The 22,360-nt window shown below is 39.7% G+C and overlaps 1 protein-coding gene across 4 annotated transcripts in view; it reads right to left on the reverse strand.

Annotated features, from left to right (window-relative positions):
- DAAM1 (dishevelled associated activator of morphogenesis 1) overlaps positions 1-22,360 on the reverse strand; it is a 162,576-nt gene that overhangs the window by 115,779 nt on the left and 24,437 nt on the right. The window contains exon 2 of one of the 4 annotated variants that reach the window (XM_079125803.1): positions 20,461-20,538. The exons of the other annotated variants lie outside the window; for them this stretch is intronic. The gene's annotated coding sequence lies outside the window, so the exon portion shown is untranslated. The remainder of the gene's footprint in view (positions 1-20,460; positions 20,539-22,360) is intronic. 4 annotated transcript variants of the gene reach the window in all.

A 22,360-nucleotide genomic window follows, 5' to 3' on the forward strand; every position in this document is an offset into this window, starting at 1 on the left:
TCTTATCACTATAACCACACAACACACAGCTGTTCACTTTCACCTAAATTTTATAATTTAGAAGTTCCTTAAGTCAGTCTATCTTTTTGCTACAGAAGTATGCATTACTTATCTTCAGAGCACCCACTTTCCAGGAGGCAGACCTAGGAACATTATATGAAAGACTAGAAATATCTAATTGAAAAAAATTTTTGTTAGGCATTTATTAGAAGGTTTGACCTGACAGGAACAAATTCACTTCATAATCTCAAAGTCCTGCTTCCTAAAGTCTTATTCTAAAGCTATTGAAATAGCAATACACTGTATCCTGTTACATTCAGGGTTTCTGACCCAATCTTAAATAAGTAAGCAAAAACAGTGATGGAAAGTATATATTACAAAAGTGTACCAAATGGAAATACAACAGCTGATCACAAAAGACAAAAGAAAACATTAGTAACTATTTCTAAAAGGATAAGATGTCAAAATAAAAAGGTATATAACATTAAAAGAGATCTCAAAAGAACAAAGTGAAGAAAATTAGGCTTCCTTTACAATTCAAGGAAGTATTCAATTCACTTGAAGACATGACAGGAAAAACAATGCTTAACTTATTCATTATTTCAAGATTTCTACAGAATATAACATCACCTTTCTACTGATCCCCACATCTTTCCCCACACCCCCCACCCCACCCCCGTGAAATCATCAGTTACCTTACAGGTGCCAGCTTCCATTCCAGAAATACAATCACACAGGACGGTTTGTTTTCATTTAGTCTCCCTCCTATTGTCAGCAGTCAAGAGAACCATGACAAATGCTCCTGGCTGTCAGGTATATAAACACTGCCCCGCCTTATTGGGTAGTGTCACATAAAAACCAGTCCCTTTGTGGAAAATACGCTGGTTAACAACCATACTTGCTCAAGCCCAGAGATATTCAAACACACACATACATATGTGCGCGTGCACACACACACACACACACACACACACACACACACACACACACACTCACCCCCCACAGGTCAAACTGGTTTTTCCTCAGCTACAATTCATGAGCAGTCAAGAATTACCCCTATCCACACACACATACAAATCTCGACTTTGCAATCCAGTGTATGTATGATAATTTGTACATTTTTTATTCATTCATTAATGTGAGGCCCTGGTGGACATTCACTCCCCTGTTAAATCTCGGTAGATAAGGAGGAAAAAAACAGATGTGGACTTTGCACTCACAGAGTCAATAGTTCTCAGCCACATGAGCCTCTGGCTTCTCAAGCCATCTTAACATCCCATATGCTGTGTGGCTTTGTGAAAAGAGGGATGGTATGTGAGCGCGCGTGTACATAGGGGTGGCCAGGCTTTCTCCTCAACTTCAACAGGGCCGAGCAGATATTCTACTTGCCTCATCTCCATTCAGCTTGCCAGTAACTACCAGGCTCCCTTGAACATGGACCACTGAGGAGAGGAAATAGAAGGAAAGAGATAGTGATGTCTGCATTCTTGAGAAACAGGAACACAGAGGTATCCCTGGGATACTAATGTTTGGAATTTCAAATGAGACACTAGACCTCCACTTCCACTCATGATGGACTAACTATTATTGGGATTGCCTTCCCACTACAAATAGTTGGAGAAATGTACAAAATCTATGAAACAACTCTAGTTAGTCACTGGACAAGAGCAGTGCCAAACAGCAAAGTTCAGAAAAAGCAAGATCCATTGAGTTCAGCCCCTACTTGCTCCCAGTGGTTCTGCTGGAAGAGGAAACCCCAAGTTCAGGGTTCTAGCTGAGTTTAAGGGTCAGAGTTAAAAGTTCAGTGAGAATAAGGGAGTGATAGCTTTGGAAATCTAAAAAGGAGGACCTCAAATCACAGGCTAAATATTGACTTGCACCTGGACCAGGGGCTCACACAGGCCCCCAGCAGCCTGGGTAGAAAGATCGTATACTCTATACATCAGGAAGCATCCCCAAAAGGATCTGAGATTCATGCTCCTCCAGGAAAAGGAGTTTCAAAAGCACCTCAATGATCCCAAGTAACTTAACTGTGTAGCTTAACTGCCAGAACAAAGTCCATCACTCTTTAAAGTAAGTTCTACAGGTAGAAAGAAATTGATGGCAGATAGAAATCTGGATCTACACAAAGCAGCAGTGAAGAATGCTGGAATGACCAGTATGTAGGTAAATATACAACCAGGCACTGCCTCACAGCTTCCCTAGCCACTGACCTTTAGGACAGATGATACTAAGAGGGTATGAAGGTCAGGATCAAAGTAGTCCTGGATTCTCTTACCCAACTAACCTCAGTCAGTCTCTTTAAGCTCTCTGACCCATGGTGTCCTCAGAATAATATCATCCCTTGAACAGTCATCACATCATAAATGAATATCAAAATGGTTTGGAAACCTCAGGGATTCACCCAATCATTCACCAATTTTTACTGAGTACCTTCTATGTGTATTTCTAGGCCCCATAGGTCTGGACCTCAGTTTCCTCATCTTTAAAACAAAAATATTACTAGTACTCAGTCCATAGGATTGCTGTTCAGATTAAATAATGTATGTATAGATAATAACTATGTATTTGTCATAAATTCTTACATGCACATTTATAATAATAATAATAACTATTATTGTTCTTATTATTACTACTCCTAACACTGCTACTGCTGTTTTTCTACTAATGTTACTACTAGGCACACATTGATGAAAAAGGCCAATTTGATTCCTGCCCTCAGAGCATTTACATTTGAGATATGTGACAAGGAAAACAAAGTTTTGGGGGTAAAAATGAAAAAAATTTTCAGAGAAAATGTGGGTCAGCTAGGGGAAAAAAAAAATGACTTACTATTCTAAAGAGAAATCTAGGTTTTAATCCCTACTGGGCTCCTTAAGCAACTCTGTGACACTGGTTAAGTTCTTTTTTTTTTTTTAATTTTCTTTGTTCTAATTAGTTGTACATGACAGTAGAATGCGTTTATACATTTTGATAGATCATATATAGAGTGTAATCTCTCATTTTTCTGATTAAACATACTGCAGGATCACGTCAGTCATGCAGTCATATATGTACATGAGGTAATGTCTGTTTCACTCTACTATCATTCCTTCCCCCATACCTCTTCCCCTCCCTTTACTCCCCTCTACCTAATATAAAGTAACTGTATTCTTCCCTATCCCCTGACTTATTGTGAATTAGCTTCTGCATATCAGGGAAAACATTTAGTCTTTGGTGTTTGGGGTTTGGCTTATTTTGCTTAGCATGATATTCTCTATCTCCATCTTTAGGCTGTTGGAGCCTTAGTTTATCCTCAGAAAGGCAGGATGACAATCTTCAAGGTCCCTTTCAGTTCTAAAATCTGATGAAGTCAGAGGATCCATTTTACAAGTACCTTCTTTCTGCCTTTATTTAAGCAACTTAACCCTTATAGTATCAAAACAACTAATTTTGAGAAAGGAGAAGGGGAAAAGACAGTCTGTGATCTAAGAAACCCAGAAGAAATAAGCTCTAAATCTAGGATTAGTAAACATAAGCCTTTGCATTACACAAACGTAGAACCAAGGCTTCCCAAGTTATCCCACTAAAGTGAGGAGTACATAGCCTAGTTGTTTCTATCTGTTGCTGGGCAAACCATCATTTTGACTTTGAAGGGTGAAATAATATAATTAGAGGAAGCAGGGAAGATTTTCCTGGTTCCAAAGTCTGAATTGGCTCCAGTGAAACAGAACGGTCTCTCTTGTCTACAGTTACATAATGGAGAAGGAAAAAAAATGGTACTATACTACAGAAGTTCCTTATGCAAGAGAAACATGAAGAAATATGTAAACAGCTAATTTCTTTGAACCGTTATTTATATTTGGATGCACCACAACTGGGAAGCTATCAACTACAAACGCAAATCCTCCCACAAAATTAATTGGTTACAAAACACAGATAAGTTTAGCCAAGTCTCAAAAACCAATGTTTTTCTTTCTGAACTTCATTCAAGAAAGAGGTCCTACTGTAAGACAGAAGAAATATTTGAACCTTAAGAGAATCTATGATTGATGTTCCAAAACAGTTTAAAAAGAACCTTTTCCAAAGCTTTCCTAACATTTTGCAGAGGATGTGCCAAAGGCTTGGCTTTGCAAAATCTTATAAAGTAATAAGCTCCTTTTAATTTTGTTGAAGAGAATATGCCATGCAACATTAACCCAGAAAACATTCTCCCTGTGTGTGTGTGTACATATATATATTTATACATAATGCCATATGTGATCTCAGGAAGTTCTCAGTCCCCCTCTGTACGTGATGGACCTCTGCACAAGCACAAAATACACGACCAAAACACACTGAAGGCATTCTTGAAGTCACGCACGCACTCACCCTCACATGCGTACACGCGCGCACGTGCACACACACGCACAAAGTAAAATTTGAGCATAAGCTGTATCTGTCTTTGGAACTCTGATCACTAGCTCTGATGGACATGGCTCCCATATTCAATGACCTCACATGCCTATGAGAATTACTCCATCTCCTCCACCTGCTCCAGTAGGGAAGTCAACCAGACGGCCACTACATCTTCGTCCACAGAGGCAGGCACATGGCCTTGGCTTTGCCAATCAAAGCACTCTACCCCTAGACCAAGTAACTGATCTGGGGATGGCACACAACACCAGAAAGACTAGGGGGTCTTTTTTTTTTTTTTGGTACCAGGGTTTGAAGCCAGGGTGGGCAGTTAACCACTGAGACACATCCCCAGCTCCAGCTCCCCACACACCTTTTTTGAGACAGGGCCTAAGTTGCTTTGGGCCTCATTAAGTTGCTGAGGCTGGCTTTGAATTTATGATCCTCCTGCCTTAGCCTCCCTAGTCACTGGAATTACAGGTGTGTATCACCATGCCTGGCTAAAACTAGAGGTCTTAATGTGGAGTGATACTGCAGTTGAGAGGGTTGTGCTATTTTTCTTGGAATCATGATGAATGAGGACCACATACACCCAAAATTTACCATAGCTGCCTTTTCCACCATGTTCTAGAAACTGCCCAAAAATTAAGTCAGCAAAGATAAAAGTAGAATTGAGAGACAGGACAAGGGGTAGGAGGATGTGAAGAGGTTTTAATGACATCATTTAAATGTAAGACCTAACTGAGCCTCAAGTTAAATAACCCTTGAATTTCCCATTAAGTGATTCAATGAACTTTTCCTCCCTGAGGCCAATTTATGGGTTTCTGTGACCTAAAGATGCAAAACACAAAAAACAAACAACCACATTTGTACTCAACTTGAACAAATGAAATGGAAACTAATATTTAATGAGTATCTCCAAATACCACGGCCTGTGTGGAACACTCATCATGTATTGTCATCTCAGTTCATTTTTGTAGTCATGCTGGGAAACAGACAGCATAGTTTTATAACAAAGAAAAGTCCCAAGAAATGAAATAATAATCAAAACCCACAGAACTATAAGGTGTCACCAAGGATTTAAACCCTGACTCATTCCAAGGCCCGTTCTTTTTCTACCTCCAATATTCCCTCAAACCACAAACATATCTTTCAAGCTATAGCATTATTATTTTCTAAGAAACAACTTAATAGTTAGCCTAATGATCAAACTATAAATTTAAACACAAATATCTCATTTTAGAAGAGATTTTAATATGAACCTTTGCTGTTCACATATTGATATGAATAATATAACACTTCTTTACTCAAAGGGTTCCTATTTTGGAAGCAAGTTTTGCCAGATTGACTTAACAGGAGTCTTAAGCCTATTGGGGATGCATTCCTTGAAGCTTGGAAGTAACACAAGGTTTGATCTATGCAGTGCTGGAAAGATAAAGTTACTAGAATGTAAAAATCATTATCATTGCTAATTAAGGAGCTTTTAGAAATAATACTACCCAGCTACTCAATTAAAACAAGCTACAATCTGAAATTTCAGCCATTCATCTCTAATTCTGTCCTCATCAGTGGAGTCTGAGGGAGATAGATCATGTGACAAGGAAGGGGTATAAAAGATAGTGGTGGGGGTACAACAAGGTAAAACCTAGGGAAAGTGTCACTAATCTGGAAATTCTACCATGAAACCTGCAAAAGAAAATGATACCGGTAAGATATCAAAACTGGTACAGAAGGAGGTGAGAAACTGAAATAGGTTAAGGATGCAGTGAATAAAACTTCCTGTTCCGCTCTAGGCATAAAATTCTTTCTTCCCATCCAGAAAAGAATTAGGCAATAAGAAAACTACGTTTAACTTGGCACTATTGTCCTTTTTTGCAGGATCTGGGTATGACAGGTGGCACTAGAAGTCCCCATGTGGGTAATAGCCAATTGTCCTAATTATAGGTAGGGTTGCTTATTTTATATAACCACAAAAAATGTGAAGTGTTAAAACCTTAGGGCATCACTCTTTTTCATAACCCTGCACAGTAGGATAGTCTCTTCTTAGGTAATTTACAGGTTGCTAAGTACTTTTGTGTTCACAATATCATGTGATTTTCCTAATTCCCCTAAAAGAGGAAGAGGCATGGGCAACAAGAAAGAGCTTTTATTTCTGCTTTACAGACGAGCAACAATCTCTGAGCAGTTAAGTGGCCTGCCCAGGTACACCCTCTCCTAACTAGCAGAATAAGGACTTGAATTCAGATGTCCCCTCCCTAATATTCTGCCTTGTCAGTCAGCCCATGCTAAAATTGTCCAACAAAGGGTAGCCCAAGACCCCTTCTCTCAAAAGCTCCGATGGAAGAAACACCAGTTAGATTGTGTCTGAACGAGATGGCTCCTATGTGTCATCAGCGCATCCAGTGTTTTGGAGATCAATGTGCCATATTTCTAAGAGGTATCCACAATAGTGGGGGGAAAAAAAATCATTCAGAAGAATTCCAGTGTGTTATTAGGGAAACACAGCTTTGCTCAGTCTTGGGTTCATCCAAACACTCAGTAAACCGGGGTAACAGGGGAAGGGTTAGGGAAACAAACTGAATGAGCCACGCTCCGTGCCTTCCCAAGTCACGTAGAGAAAAGGGAGGGGGCTGGCCTGCAGGATCACAGTGAGCACAGCGCCAGGGAACACAGGAAGGGAAAGCTGCTGGAACCCAAGCAGCCTGGACTGTCCTGACGAGGTGGTCAACAGCAAAAGCAATCACACTGGGCTGAGATCATTGCAGACCTGATGGCCCAGCAGAGGGGAGACCGTGACAGTACAGAGCAGCAGACATAAATGCAACAAAGGGGTATTAAGAACTAGGAGGGTTCCGAGGACAGAAAGGGTATTTCCAATTAGGGTGATCTCAAAAGTTTTTTGAAAGAGATGAAATAAATATGAATGGGACTTAACAGAACAGTTAGGTCTTGATGAGGCAGAAAGGAAGGGAATGAAAAGCAACAGAAGCCAACTGTTTGCTCCCTGAGGAGACTGGTCCTGAGAGCTCTGACTTCCGCATGGGTCTGTGACAGCATCTGCACCGCAGGAGCCCCCTGGAGATTTCTTTCATTCATGAGGTCACGAAAACATCTCATTAAAAAATAAAGAAACAGGGCTGGGGTTGTAGCTCAGTGGTAGAATGCTCGCCTGGCACGTGTGAGACGCTGGGTTCAATCTTCAGCACCACATAAAGATAAAGGTATTACGTCCATCTACAACAAAAAAAAACCCTTTAAAAACAAACAAACAAAAAACTGATGAAACCCAGCTGAGACATTCACCTTACCAGGGCCTGAAACATGGACCATTTGTGCCTGTCCCATGGCTCTCTAAAATGGCCTTCATATCCTCTGATGAAAAGACCCAAAAACAAAAAAACCCAAATACTCTACTTTTCAAAATTGTCATTTGTATCCTCATGAGCCATTCTAAGATACCTTTTAATTTTGAAGGAGAAGCAAGTTGTAAATACATCATCTAAAAGCATGCTAATAGCTTCAAAAGAAAATATGGGCTTCACTAATTTTCCCATCTTAAACCAAATTGAACTTAGCTAGCTCAAGCGCTTTATAAAAGGAACCCACAGGTTATCTTCATTTATCAATATAGACCCTATGAGAGATTTAATGCCTTCCACCAAGTCACACACTATAAAGACTCAAGGAGTGATTCCAGATAGATTCTTGTAACTGAGAAGCTTCATTTAGCTAATGAAATCTCAAAATCCTAAATAAATGTGGTTTTTAACCACAATTTATAAATGATTGGTAGGTGAGAGAGAAAAAAGAAATTCCATGTTTTTGACTCGAGATGATGATGTTTTAAACATGCTGTTCAGAATTTTACAAGGATTTTCACAAACCAATACTAACTGCTCAAAAGAACTTAACTTTGTATTTTCTTTAACCTCTAACGGCTAAAGAAGAAACACAGAAACCCAACTGCAGAGATAAACTACTCTGAAAATCTGAAAAACCCCATCGGCTGGCTGGTTCCTGCTTTGGTGTAGGAAGAAGGGAGAAGGAAAGCCCAGATATGTAATAGTGTCGTACTGCAGACAATAAGGTCTGTGTCAGTCAACCCTGGTACAACACCTTTTACAAACTCAAGTTTTCAAAAGTGTGCCCAAAGGCATGTAGGTAAACTTAAGTTTATTCTTCCTTTAGAGGAAAAAGAATATAAGGAGCTCTATAATTCCTGATCATTCCATTTTCTAAATATACTGCCTATGTAAATTATTCCACATTAGCCTAAAACGAAATCCTCTATTGGTTTAGTTTGGCCAGGGAATGGTCAAAATAAAGGTTTCAATTTAAAAATTCTTAGAAATATTTCTCCTGGTGTTTTCATATCCTCCAATGCTCACTGGGAACTGAATTTTCTTTCTACAACAGTCTCTGTGTTCCACCACCTGTGGGAAGCTCTCTCTTCTGGAATGTTTCTATCATGCTACAAATAGTTTTCTACTACACATTCCCTTCTAGCAGAACAGGAATAGATAACCCACATACCCTAGCTCCTAAGCAAGGGAACTGAGCCTCAAATTCCAACTGCAACTCTTCAAATCCTTTTCACATTCCAGAATGTACAAGATAAAATGATTGACTCTACCCTGGGGGCTGGAAAACTAGAGCCCATGAGCCAAATTTGGCAGCCCTCCCCTGACGACAGTGTTTTGTCAATAAAGTTTTATTGTCTATGGCTGCTTTTTGAGTAGCTGCTGCCTAAAACATTTACTATTTAGCAACTTGCAAAAAAAAAAAAAAAAAAAAGTTTGCTGACCCCTGCTCTATGTTAAGTACATGTAAAGAGAATTTTGGGTAGTTTTCAGAAACCACTTATTTTATAAAAAAAAAAAAAAAAAAAAAAAAAAATCATTCATTTAACAAGCATATAATGAACTCCTTCAGGCACCGTTTTATATTCTGGAAACTCAGCAATGAACCAGGCAAGATGAGGACTTGTTTTGGGAGGTTATATTTAGTGAGAGAAGACATACAAACAAAACTACTCTAATTTCAAATACATAAAGCAAGATATGTATAGAGAGAGGGGCCAGGAGGGGTAGTGATTTCTTAGAAGACACAAAATCAAAATAAAGATGACAATGGGGACAATGCCATTGGAAGTGCTGCTTGAATGATAGATAAGAGGCCGGTCACACAGAAATCTAAGAAAAGACTATTCCAACCAGAGAGCCAAGGCTGGAGGGGAGGAAAAGCGAGGCACACTCAAAAACAAAAGGCAACAGATGTACCTGAAACATGGTAGGCAAGAGGAGATGCAAAGCAAGGTCAAGGGGTCATTAGCAAGAGCCAGGTCATGAGTGGTGGGTGAGGAGTGCAATCATAATTAAAATCATTTTCCACCTTCAGATCCTTAGTTGTTAAAAAAAAAAAAAAATACCAGAAAATCATTCTGCCACACAATTTCTTCCTTTTGATCTGCTAAAAATTACCTGAAGATTCAATTACCCCATAGATCAAGAAAAGAATACTCTATTAGACACAGTTTCTGCTAAAGAGGCAGTAATTTCCCTCCCAAACAAAACTATGCACTCTTTTCATTGCAGAAACATAAAGTGACCCTTTAAAATGGTATTTTTTTAAGAAAGAGAATTTCCCGTTATTAAGCATAATTAAGCCTGCTTTCCTAAGTCTGCTTGGCTATTCATTTGATGAGGAGAGGTTTGTCTCCACTCCACCTCTGTGTATCAGCTGCATTCATGTTCCACCCGAACTCTTTCAAAGCAGTTGTCTAGTCTGAATGAAAGGCAGTATTCGTCTAAATAGAGAAACCCTATGGCTCAGTTGGCCATCTCCAAACTAAATGGAGAACTGTTTCCGGGCAGAGAATTTCAACATACTGGTGACTAGCCATCAAATCAACCTCCTTTGTTTCCTTTTCCTCTTTTGTAGGGAATTTATGATTCTGAAGAGACAACTTTCCATTCTTAGATATAAGAATAAAGCAAGTCAAGGGCATTCTGAAGAAAGACCATGACAAGAGGTGCTCTGGCAAAACCAAGACTCTCACTCATCAGTGTAAGTCTAGGAAGAATCAGTGGTCACAAGATATTCTGGAAGTAAGACATCCTGGAGACAATGGCTAGATCTGCAGGAAAAGCTCTCCTGATGGGGAACACCATGTGGTGACAGGTATGGGTGCTTATAACAGACTCGAACAGGCTGTAGACACAGAATGTGGAAAAAATATGCTGAAATGCCAGTGGTAAGCAAAGGCACTGCTGGAGAAATCCAATACACAGTTCTCAAGAGAATTAACTTGCTATCAGTTTCCTCATCTGTAAAGTGGGTATAAAATAGTACTAACTCCCAGGCTGGAGGATAGTTTGCTGAGCGTTCAACAAAGAGTATCTTCATCAAATGTGCCCACCAATTCCTATGCCTTAACTCACTGAGTTTTTATTAAATTACCTCCCAAAGGACCCACATTCAAAAGTAGCTCACTGGGATCAGGATTCTAATATATGAATTTGTGGGGGACAGAAATGTGCATTCCATTGTGGTGGCCCACTGATGTGCTTTCTGAGACCTACTCAGTGTTGACAAATAATATAGTAGTAGCTAAAGTTTGTTAGGCATGCACCATGTACCAGACACTGAGTTCTGCTAGTGGATTACCTAACTATAAGCCTATGGTGTGGTTTTCATTATTAGCATTGTTGTACAGCAAGAACCTGAGACTCAAAGATTGACTATTCCACCCAAGGCTACACAATGGTACAACTGAGTTTGAACCCTGCCTGGCTGACTCTAGAGCCAAACACTTAACCATCAGAACAAACTTCTTAGAAAATAATAATTAATTTGTTTTTAAAGGCAGTTTTATTAATCATCAAATAGCTTACCATTCTATTAACACAGGACTTTCTTTACCTACAGCAACAATTTGATGCTCGGTTTCCCAGGGTCCCCAACATTTCCTATTCTATCTCAACATCAATGTCAAAGGGTCCTTATTCATCATTATTTACTTGTACTTTTCTTTCCATATAGAAGAAGAAAGAGGAAAGTAAAATATTTCTTGGGCTTGCATTTATATCAAAAGTGGGAGGCTGGGAGTGCAGCTCAATGGTAGTGTGCATCCTTAGAATAGGCAAGGCCCGGAGTTCAATCCACAGCACTGAAAAAAAAAAAAAAAAAAAAAAAAAAAAAAGTGGTAAAATATAAAATGGTGTGCCACATGTTAATTAGCTTGATTTAATCATGTTACAAGATATAAGTATATTGAAAAATCACATTGTACCCTGTATCTAATTGTGAGTTATCAATTTAGTATGTTAATTTTTAAGTGGAAAATATAAGAGAGTGCCACATGTTTGAAGAAAAACGAGACACACATATGGAAATGAATATCATTGTGTGTTTTCACATGCAAAGCAAACGAGTGTTTTCCTTCCCATGCTCAGGTGCACCACGTTAGCTAGAAACATTTGAACTTGATCCGTCTTGACTTCTGTATTAGTTCGGGCCTCAAAAGATACACTGACTGCAAAGGTACAATTTGTTCAATCAAGAAAACTTCATTCTGACAAGGAAGATGGAAGGAATACTACATGCTATAGAATAATGTTTCTCAGATTCACATAATTTAGAAGTCTGTAGTGAATTTAATTGATGCCTGTTTTATTTTTTAAATACTTAATTTGCTTGGACAGAAAGGCACTCAGGGCCAGGAAGAAGCTCTAGTTAGAAGCAGTGCACCACTGTCTCCTGGCTTAGAGGGCCCTGACTCACAAAAAGGCCTTTAAACTGTAGTGTGTATTTGCTCCCAATTACATTAGACCCGGTGCTACCCCAGTCGACTTCCAGTTGAAGGTTACCAGGAGTCTAGATTTTCTATGGTCACCCGGGGGGTACTCATTTGTAAGGATGTGGTAAGAGGCCCACCCTGCTCTTTCGCAAAGGGATTGTGAAATGATGGATTTATCATGTGGTTTGCTTCACCTGCGTCACAGCTGAAATTCCATTTGCAAGGGTAAACGAGTTAAGGGTGGGCCACAAATTTTTTTAAAAAACAAGATTTATACTGGATGGTGGACACAGTGCTAAATTTATTTGCCCTTATCACTGTTCCATTATCTCAGACATTCTACTATTAAAATGGTGGGTGGTGAGAGAAACTTGTTTTGCATTCATTTCAACCCACTGCTAATTATAGGCAGAAAAATAGCCACGGCTGCCTGTCAGGACAGAGGCTGCACCTTGCTAAAGGGTCTCGGAGGGCTTGCTAAGAACAGAAGTTGGCCCATAGGGGGAAGGCAAGCCTTTCCCTGTTTAATTTCAAACAAGTATAACTGAGAAGGTTTTACATCACCTCATTTACTCTTAACGAAGTTTTCAAAAGTTAGGACTACACTGTTGACCACCTCTTAGTGGAGAGAATGATTGAGAAATCTTTCCACTGGACTAACTCCAAAGCTGAGAGGAGAATGAATGAATATACAAAGATTACAAGTAAATGTAGGCCTTCCTTTTAATATTGCTTTCATGGTTTTCATTCTTGGGCTTACCCTTATCCCCCTTAAAAAGCCTCATGAAGTGAGTTTCCCAATCACGGGTATCATAGGCCTTTAAGGACAGCAATATACCATGAAGACCAACGACTAAGTAGCTGACATGCAATGTGACATCATGTAGGGTGACGCTGAGGGTTCCAGCGTGCAGGATGAAGGTATGGTTTTAGACTACAGAGAGACAACTCACCAAAACCAAAAGCTAAACAACACACTGGCCTCAGGAAGACCTCCTCCAGACGTAATGGAAAACAAACTGCAAACAGCATTATCTACTGAGTTAATTAGGAGTGTCTTTAGCAAACACGCAGAATCAATAACTTGCTTTTGCTGATGTGTCAGGGTGGGGAAAACAGCACACACTCAAGAAGCACCCTGAGAGGAATCTTCAGAATCAGCCCAGTAAAGTATTTCTGTTAAAACTACTGGAGGCCACTGTTTGAAGGGAGCTCCTGTACTGGGTTCAAACAGACCAGACCAAACCAGAATGGAGTCACTCCTAACTACCATGCCATCAAAATGAAGCTTTCAGGAAGCAGACGGATCCCCAAACAGACCAGTTTTTCCTGAAAATAGGAGAGTTTACCTGAGTCAGCAGAATAAAGAAGACTCTGCTTTAACCCTTACAAAAAAGTAACCTGAAATAATCTGATGTCTGTTTTCCATTGCTATTTCCTCATACCTGACTTCCAAATCCCTCTGTTTCGCTGTTGCTCAATGGGAACCTCACTGTATTGCACAGAATGAGGGGCTGCCCCACTCACAAATGATAGAAAAGCCAATTAGATCTATAACCAGCCATCTGTAATGACATTTGTTGTGATTTCAGATTGACACCTCGTAGTTTCAATACTTGATGGTGAATCCAAGGCACAAATATTAATTAAATCCTCATAAGAAAATAATTTATTAGATTACTTCTCTAACATTTTCTAAACATAACTTTAAAAAAAAAAAATCTGTGGAAAATTAAGTGTTATAGAACTCGGGGGGCGGGGGCAATGGAGACAAAGTATTCTTTCTATCAATGTGCTGCCACTAATAACCAGGAGAAATAAATGGCTGAAACCAGAGGTTAAGTTCAAAACAGAGTAACCTTTGATCTCCAATACTTGGGGGAAAGGAGGAGAGAAGAGGTAGGCAAGAAGAGAGGATTTATTCAGATTATGAACTGATGTGTGTGCTGGCCTCCATGTGGTTCTGGTAAAGAGAAGAGTAAGGAAAATCCATCAAGTGCAGAACACAAATATGACCCTGGCCCTGGGGGAAACAAATTCTGAGTAATGAATCCCAAAATAGGAATGAATCTAAAAATAGCCCTTCTACTTCTACAGAGGTATTTTCCTTTTAGCATTCATTGGATATGTGTGGGAAGATAAAACTGAGTTAAGTGAGTTTCCAGATTTCATTAAAGTCCAAGTGATGCTCTGAACCATTGTCAACCAGTAGTAAAAACACAATTTCCCCTTCCTTAGTTTTTTTTTTTTTTCTTGTAAGTTTGGAGGGAGGGGCATAAAACTGGGCGAGAGTATCATTTACATTTTATGAGAAGCTGATATTATCTCTCAGTAAAACATTTTGATATCTAACTTATGTTATGGGAAAGCATTAGGTCCTTGGAATTTCATCAGTGAAAACCACCCTAATTATTTTTTGCCTGTAAAGAAAGATGAACAGAGACGACAGAATGTTGACATTATGATTACATTTTCCAATCAAGCTACAAATTTGGAAGATTTCATTGTTACAGCCTAGGGTTTGTTTTTTGTTGTTTATTTTCCTGTTCCATTAAGATTAAAAAAAAAAAAAAAAAAAGTCATAAGAAAAAAAAAATAACTTGTGGGTTTGAAACTCATTTTAAATTTAGCATTTCTTCCAAAAAGATTTAAATGGTATCTACTAGTAGCTAAGTTCAATGCTCTGACAGTCTCCATCCGAAGTGGAAGTTTTCTTCAAATGGCAGGTAGAACAAGATAGCTTTCTTTGTTTCCACACAATTCAAAATCATACAGCTACAATGGTAATGTTAAAAGAAAAAAAGTGATGCAAAGGATCCTACTTTGCTCAATGTGTAAGAGCAGAGAGGAGGCATGTCTTTAGGTCATGAAAGAACAACAGTCAGTATGAGGCAGAGGTAGAGGACAGAGGTAATGACAGCCTGCCTTTGTAAGAGAGGACCATCCAGTCATCAGACTTGGGTGTGCACGTGGGTGCTCAACCCAACCAAGGCACACCAACTACATGTCCCACATGTGCCCAGCCCTGAAGTAAACACAACCCCCATGACTCTTCTCTACCCTCTAGAAGAATCAAGAGAAGTTTAGAAGAGCTTGCCGTTTTTCCTAATCGTGCTCACAAGCACCAGGGCTGGCCCGGGACACTGGGAAAAGCAGAATAAACACGAGGTTACAGATAATTGAGATGAGACAAGGAGAAAATCCAGGCCTAGATGAGAGGTCTCCCATTTTTCTGCATACTTTGCACATCACTGGATAAATTCTACAGGAATGTTAGGTATTAGAGCAAATTACACTTGCAAATCCCACTCCTAATACCTGGTCACCCCAAACAGGTCTTTCAGGAACTTCACACAAACAGGTCTTGCAGTCTCATGGCCAGCTGTCTCGGGTAAACTGTGTAAGAGGACAAGAGGGTGACCTACTTAGTTGATGTGTGATGGAGAGCCAGGGAGTTTTTTTCTGAAAGCACACGGTCAGGGGCCAGGGACAGAGGGAAGGAAATGAAAAGGGACATCACCTATCCTCCTTGCTCACAGGTGAGCCACTGCTGTACAGCAGGTCACCTTATGAGAGCACCAACAGTGTTTATAAGGCCATCTGTGCATAGAATCAGAAGCTAAAATTAGAACACAAGACAATTCTTTAAAAGTATAGCATAAATTAGTTTGATTCTGAGGAAGTCAACTTTTTAATTTAAAACAGTGGATTAGCTGTTTTACCAGAAATTCTACAAACCTATGCTGGACACATTAATTAAAATAGAGAAGTAGGGAAAGAATAGGACAAAAACACAGAATATGGCGAGGCAGAAGCTGTGACCTTGGACAACCCAGGAACACCATTCATACCTATGCCACTGGAGTTCGGCAGCGCCAGCCGACACAGCCATCCACCTTCCTATAAAACGATACAGAGATCCTGCTGAATGCACAGCCTACTTCCAGATTGTAAGGAAAGGGTCCCATATTGTACCTCCAGGACAAATGCCTCCTGATCCAATGATCCTTCCTCCTTCGGTCTTTCTCAACTTCTACTGCTCCTCTATTAGCCAAAGGGAAAAGGAGGCTTAACCCATGCCGTAGATAAGCAAGTTAAATTAATTCTCTAGTTTCAGAGAAGTGAGAATCCTGCCTGTTCGACATTCTAATTTCATAAGGAATGACTCGTCCCCTTTCCTTGCAGTCTTGGTGCCATGCCCAGCCCTCCCCCAATCCTACCAAAAATGCGCTCATACTGAGCCCAGACCTGAGAGGAGCCAAGTAGACCTTCCCCCTGGAAACCAAATCCCCAGAATCTGTGCTTTCCAGCCTTCCTTACAGATATAAGGGCTACCCCATACTCTCTTGGGCTGTTTATTTATTTGTTTTGCTTAAATTACCTTTAGTATCTCTTACTTGCAACCAAAATAATTCTGATATGTCAGCTAAAAGTAGAAGCAGTTCAAAGGTGAGTTTTTTGTTTGTTTGTTTGTTTTGTTTTGCCTTCTCTGTACTTTTAAGAGAGGCATGAACCAAGAGAACAGATAACAGCGTATCAAATTCAACAGCTCTCCACCTCAGTGAAAGTCCCAGGGGACACTCTACCGAAAGTACTTCAGTGAAAAATGTTCTGACCTCCAGTTTCAAACTATTTGAAATAATAGGAAGTACCAAGGTGACCATTCAAATGCAAATATATAGATCGAAGGGTAGATAAATATAGATATCTATGTATACAGATATATAGATATCATCAGGCAACTAAAATACACTTTCAGCATGTCCCATTAGTTGTTCTTAGTTACCCCCAATGTCAGGAGAATTGGGTTTTATAAAACATCATTAAAATGATTCAATGAATATAAATGTAATTCATAGATATGCATGGGTAATATTACTATTTCTAACATCAACCATCTTACATTTTAAAGCACTGTGCAAAATTATTCCATGAACTATTCTTCCTTGATCTTCACAAGTCCTGTCCAGGTAGGTAGTCAGGGAAGCAAGGCATCAAAATCCTCATTTTACAAGGGAGGAAACTATATCAAACCTTGCCCAGAATGAGAACTAGCAGAGGCAAAAGTGGCCCAAGGATAGGCTCAAATCAGTATCTCTGCTACCAAACCCAGCACTCCACGCACCCCCAGGCAAATTTGGAATCCCTGAATCCTCAGGAGTCCTCCCCAACTAACAGAAGAAGTGAGTCTAAACAAATCTGTAGAGCTGAGCTGGGAGGCCAAAGCCAAGGCAAAGAGAAAGGAGGAGGCCCAAGTCCCCTTTTCATTAGAGAGGAAAGAGCTACTTCATCAGTATTGTCTCATGAACTACATTCAGTTTTGGCTTCAGGGTGAGGGCTACTAATTATCATCAAAAGATTCATAGTGAGTGTCTTAGTCTGTTTTGGCTGCTACAACAAATTCCCTTACACTACATGACTTGTAAACCAAAATTTAGGGCAGGGATATAGCTCAGTGGCAGAGTGCTTCCTAGCATGCTCAAGGTCTTGGGTTTGATCTCCAGCACTACCACCAAAAAAGAAAAAAAATAAAAATTGAACAGAAATTTCTTACAATTCTAGAAGTTGAGAAGTCCAAAACTGAGGTGCCAGCAGATTTCGTGCCTGGTAAGTGTAAACTTTCCAGTTCATAGGATGATGCCTTCTCCCCATGTCCTCACACAGTAGAAGGCACTGGACTAGGGCCAAAGGTAAGAGCATAATAATCCCACTCATGAGGGTTCCCAGAGACCCCATCTTCTAACATTATCAACTAGGATTCAACATACAATTTTTGGGTGCTGCATCTAAACTATAACATTCTATCTCCAGACTTCCAAAATTCATCTCCTCCTCATATGCAAAATACATGCATTCATTCTCAAAAGTCTCAAAAATCTTGACTTGGTTCAACATCAACTCAAAAGTCTTAAGTCCAGTCTCATCTAAATATCATCTAAATCAGAGGTGGGTGAAACTCAAGGTATGATTCATTCTGAGCTAATTTGCCTCCAGCTTTTCGCATATGAAAGCAAACCAGTTACCTGTTTCCAAAAATATTACAGTGGGAAAGGCCAAATGGAAGCCAACAGAACCACCTCTACTTGGGAAAATAGTAAATCAAAGCAACATTCCTGGAAGCAATGCCAAGATTGGTATCACCATAAAGGACCTGATAGATTGTTTTGGTCAGCTTTTTCACTGCTGTGACCAAAAGAGCTGACAAGAACAATTTTAAGGAAGAAAAGATTATTTGGGGGCTCAATTTCAGAGGTTATAGTTCATAGATGGCTGACTGCATTGCTCTGGGCCTGAGGGGAGGCAGAATGTCATTGCAGAAGAGTATGGTGGAGGAAAGAAGCTCAAGACCTCACACTAGGAAGCAGAGAGACTATTTAAGCTCAACTCAAAACACATACCCTAAAAGTGCACCCCCCATGACCCTCTTCTTCCAGCCACACTCTACCTGCCTACAGTCACAACTCAATTAATCCCTATCAGGGGATTAATGCACTGATTAGGTTAAGGCTCTCAACCCAATCATTTCACCTCTAAACCTCCTTGCATTGTCTTACACATGAGTTTTTAGAGGACACTTCATATCTAAACTATCACACAGATGGCTGGATGGTAATTTGTAGCACATCCCCATTGAATTCTTATTTCACCTGTGTAGAAGACAGATGGATGTTGGAAAATTATAGCACATTTCCACATCCTTAACCAAGTGGTGACTCTAACAGCAACCCCTTGTACCAGATGCAGTTTCATTGCTTAGGAACATTAACACATCCTCTAATACTTGGTATTCAACTCTTGATCTGGCAAATGGCTTTTCTCCATACTTGGTCATAAGGCACAGCAAAAGCAGTATGCATTCAGCTGACAAGGCTAGCAATACACCTCCACCACATTAGAAGTACACTGACTCTAGTTCCATGTTATAATTTAATTCACAGATCTTCATCATCTTTCTCTTTCTCAAGATATCTTAATAGTCCATTACACTGATGACATTATGCTACTTGGACCTAATGAGCAAGAAGTGATAACTGCTTTATATTTATTGATAAAAGATTAGTATATCAGATGGTAGGAAATAAATCTGACTAACATTTCAGGATCTTCTACCTTAGTGAAATTTCTTGGGTCCAGTAATATGGGGCATGTAAGGATACTCTTTCCAAGGTGAAAGACAAATTGTTGCATCTGTCCCCTTCTACCACCAAGAAGGTGATACAACATCTAGTGGGCCTATTAGGGTTTTAGAGGCAGCACATTTCCCATTTGGATGTTTTACTATAGCCCATTAAGCAAGCAACCTGAAAAACTGCTAGAGAATTGGACCCAGAACAAGAGATGGTTCTGCAACAGTTCCAGGCTGCTGTGCCAAGTTGCTCTATCTTGGCCATATGAACAAATAGACATAAAGGTGCCAGAAGTATAAGTGGTAGACAGGGATGCGGTTTGGAGCCTTTGGTAGAATTCATAGGTGAATCACCTGGAGAAAGGCCCTGCATCATCCACAGATAACAACTCTCCTTTTGAGACAGAGCTCTTGGCCTACTGCCAGGCCTAGGTAGAAACTGAATGTCTAACCATGGACTAACAGGTTACCTTGCAACCTGAGCTGCCTATCATAAACTGGTGTTATCTAGCCCACCAAGCCGTAAAATTGAGTGTGCACAGCAGCACCCCATCATCAAATGGAATTGATGTACACGCAACCAGCCAGAGCAGGCCCTGAAAGTCCAAGGAAGTTATAAGAACTGACCAGCAATAAGTCACCCCTGTTGCCCTACCAACACTGCTCGCCCAGTTCTCAGGCCTTTCTTCAGACTCAGTTTGAATTACACTACCACCTTTTCTGGTTCTTCAGCTTGCCAATGGCATGATTTCCCCCTTAGTATCTACACATTTCCTACTGGCTCTGTTTCTCTGGAAAACCTGACTAACGAAGTATTGTTGGAGGCAATAACAACTGTGGTCAATGAGGAAGGTGTGTCATAAGCCAGCTCATGGTTCAAAACCAGCCAAGGTTATGTTAATATAGAATATTCAACTTCTAGCACCTTTTAATATTTAACAAAAATAAGAACAAATAAAAAAAGTACACTTAGCAATGTTTGCTCTAGAGTCAATCAGCACAAAGACAGCAAGGAACAAGAGCTGGGATACTTACACCATGCCAATGGTCTCACCAGGAGGTTGGGCCAAGCACTGGCTAATTGCTATGGTATAAGTTTTTCCAGCCCTCAGGAAAAGACTATGAAGGAAGGCAGGGGAAAAAAACAAACAAGCAAACTCACCTACAAGGTTTCTGAAGATAGGCTGGTGACAGGGTGGGGCTGGGGTATTAAACTCCTCTTTGGAACCACACACTTGGCCTTAGAAGAGACCCAAGTTTAGAAATTAGTACAGTTTCAGTGTAGAAACCATCATCACCAAACACCATCATTAGAAAGAACACAGGTATATGTCCCAAACCACTGAAGTTAATGGAAATGAAAGAAAAAATAGCGACATGGACAAGGAAGGATCTTTCTAGTAATTGGCACCCCTCTGTCCCTTTACTAGAATTGTCCTTCAGCACAGTTTATGTGTCTATTATATGGCTTGCACACAGTCTCAACCCTTAGATATCAGACACATAAAAGCATGCACAACTTGGAATCCATGTGTGAAAGTTTGGGGGAAGGGATGATTTTTGCCCAATTCTGTTTATAATTTGTGAATTCAAATTTCAAGGTAGTTACATATTCAGACTTAAAAATAACTCCAAAGAACTAGAAGCCAACAGACATACATCAAAACCAATGATAATGAAATATAAGTCCCTAAACAAAGTCTACCTAAGTTGAAACTCATACATGTGCACCACTGGAAAACAGGTCAATCATGATATCCAAGTTTAGCATAGTTTTAATTTATTCTCATCTCACTGGACATAGAATTAAAAGTTCTAATGGAAAAGTATCTAATGGTAGTTAATAGTTTTTGTATACAAATGCTCCTCAATTCACAATGGATTGCATTCCAATAAACCAGTTTTAAGTTAAAAATATCTAAGTCAAAAATGCATTTAATTATACACCCAATAATAAAATGAAAGAATCATAAGTTGACTCATCATAAATTGAGGACCATCTGCATACTATTTCAGAATATTTAACTTGCATTTGAAAATATGTGCAAGACTCATTACTGGATATTCACAGCCCTTAAAAAAACAAATGAAAGTACAGCAAGGAAACATTACCAAAGAAAACCGGAGCTAAATGGCACATCTGTTGACTATTCTCGTCCGAGGCTAGGAACAAGCAGCAAAAATGTCTCTGAACTCACCTAAGCAAAGTGCTTGATTTCCTGTGATTGACAACCCTTTCTTGTTCCTTTTGAGGCAGATAAATGTCTATAGTCAACATTGTCCAACAGATTTTTTGTGACGATGGAAATGTTCTATGCCCACATCGTCCTCTGCAGTAAGTAGCCACTAACCCACATGTGGCTAATGAACATCTGAAAGCGAGCTAGTGTGACCGAGGAACTAAATTTTTTAAACATAATCTAATTATAATTTAAATAATCATAAATGGCTTGTAGAACAAAGCCATTTATCTCGGCTTCTAGACCTAGATAACATAGGTCATTTTTTTTTTAATAAAAGAATGAAATCTCAGACTTCTACTAACTCCTGTGTCATGGTAGAGCTATGAGGTATCCCCCAAAAGCTCATGTGTAAGACAATATGAGAAAGTTTAGAGGTGAAATGATCTGATTATGAGTCGTAACCTAATCAGTGCATTAATTATAGGCAGGTTGGGTGTGGATGGAGGAGCTGGGTCACTTGGGGTGTGTCTTTGGGGTTTACATTGTTCTGGTGGGCAGAGACCTCTCTCTGCTTTCTAACTGCAAGTCTTGAGCTACCTTCCTCCTCTATACCCTTCCCCCAGTGTTCTGCCTCACCTCGGGCCCAGAGCAATGGAGTCGGCCATCTATGAACTGAAACCTCTGAAAAAATGAACGCTAAATAAACTTTTCCTCCTTTAAATTATTCTTGTCGGGCCTTTTGATCACAGTGGTGAAAGAGCTGACTAAAACATCCTGTTACAAACCACACTGATATCATCAGAAGCCCATCAAAGATGAAAACATCAAAAAAGACATAAAAGGAAGATTTTTCTATAGTGCAACTGTAATGTGTGTAAT

Source organism: Sciurus vulgaris (genome assembly GCF_902686455.1).
Source record: "Sciurus vulgaris genome assembly, chromosome: 2".
Taxonomy (NCBI): domain Eukaryota; kingdom Metazoa; phylum Chordata; class Mammalia; order Rodentia; family Sciuridae; genus Sciurus; species Sciurus vulgaris.